At 31.1% G+C, this 1,561-nt stretch overlaps 1 long non-coding RNA gene across 1 annotated transcript; it reads right to left on the bottom strand.

Annotated features, from left to right (window-relative positions):
• Nucleotides 1-88: 88 nt before the first annotated feature.
• On the bottom strand, nt 89-485 carry LOC113472997. Its single transcript, XR_003395105.1, has 2 exons — nt 426-485; nt 89-255 (listed from the first exon to the last, which is right to left on the bottom strand). It is a non-coding gene; the product is annotated as an uncharacterized LOC113472997 (long non-coding RNA).
• Nucleotides 486-1,561: the final 1,076 nt, after the last annotated feature.

Raw genomic sequence — 1,561 nt, forward strand, 5'->3', positions numbered from 1 at the left:
CTGTTGTGTTCTTGTCAAATAAATTGTGAATCAAAAATTATAAATAACAAAACTACCTAACACCCTCGTATTTATTTTTTTTTTAAAGTTTTTTCTTTTTTTTTTTTTCTCAGAAACTAATATTCCTTCTGAGTCTCATGTTAAAGTAGGTACCTATATTGGACTTAACCGGACATATTGAGCAGAGAAGAGTAGTCTGTTTCATTAACACAGCAGTGAGAGCAGAGAGTGTGTATTTCACTACTGATGGTGGAGCTGGAAAGAAACAAAAATGAAATGTCATTTGGACATGCAAAGTTCGTTGTGTACACGCATAGATTCTACATTATTTTAGTCAATGGTTTGCTAGCCACTACTTGGTTACATATTTTATACAAAAAGAGAAACAGACGGGTTAAAATTAGGATAGTAATAATTCTACTCACTTGCACTCATCCTGGATAATCAATTTCCTTACATCTTGCCCTGGTAAAACATGGGGCTGTTCCATTTACATTACAAAATTAGGATAGTAATAATTCTACTCACTTGCACTCATCCTGGATAATCAATTTCCTTACATCTTGCCCTGGTAAAACATGGGGCTGAAAAGGTCATAGTCCAAAATTGCAACAAAATTGGGAAGGTCCTTATAATGTAATAACTAGAATTAATGATGTAGTTTATAGAATTCGGAAAGGATCTAAAGGCAAGTTTAAGGTTGTACATCTCGATAGGTTAGCTCCTTATTTAGAACCCAATTTATTCTAAGGTGACATTGTTTTATTTACTGTTGTTAGTTACTTACTTTTGTACTTTTGTTTGTTGCTTAATTGTTCCTTTGTTTGTTCATTGTTCATTTGTAATGTTCTTGTTCGAGGACGAACAATTTTCTTAGGAGGGGATAATGTTACAGAACGCGACTAGAATCAGGTAACAGTAGTTCCATCGGGAATCGACCCAAGTGCCTGTAACATTTAATAGAATAGAATATATTTTATTTGCACATAAAAAACATTGAAATACATTGTACAATGGTCAATTTCTATATGAAATTCATATAAGATCATATAAAATTCAAAATAATTATATGAAAGCTATTATACTATATTATAAATAACTTACTAAAAAATCGATGATTCTAGCATTTTTATAGCTCACTTTTGTCATGATATTATGGAACAATGAAAGTGTTCTATTATTAGACTTGAAATTACAAGTTGTCATAATCTAATATCTAATATACAGGGTGGTCCAGAATTATAGGGACAACGGCCTACAGTAGATATATGGGATCATTTCCAACAATAATCATTCCCATATGCATTGTATTATATATCCTATATCATGTTATGATTTAATTCAAAGTAGGTAACTTTATTTAAATAACTTTGTTATATAAAATACTACACTTAATAATAACTTGAAAATTAAATTTATCTCATTTCCAACAAGGAAAATAAGGTTCTCTACTAGAGCACCTGCCTTGTAAGTGCTAGTTTGTGGGTTTGATTCCTGCCCGGGGCAGACTTTGTCTTGAACAGATAAGGAGTTGTGTACACATTTTTTTTTTTTTTTTTTT

Source organism: Diaphorina citri, unplaced genomic scaffold (genome assembly GCF_000475195.1).
Source record: "Diaphorina citri unplaced genomic scaffold, Diaci psyllid genome assembly version 1.1 scaffold11952, whole genome shotgun sequence".
Taxonomy (NCBI): domain Eukaryota; kingdom Metazoa; phylum Arthropoda; class Insecta; order Hemiptera; family Psyllidae; genus Diaphorina; species Diaphorina citri.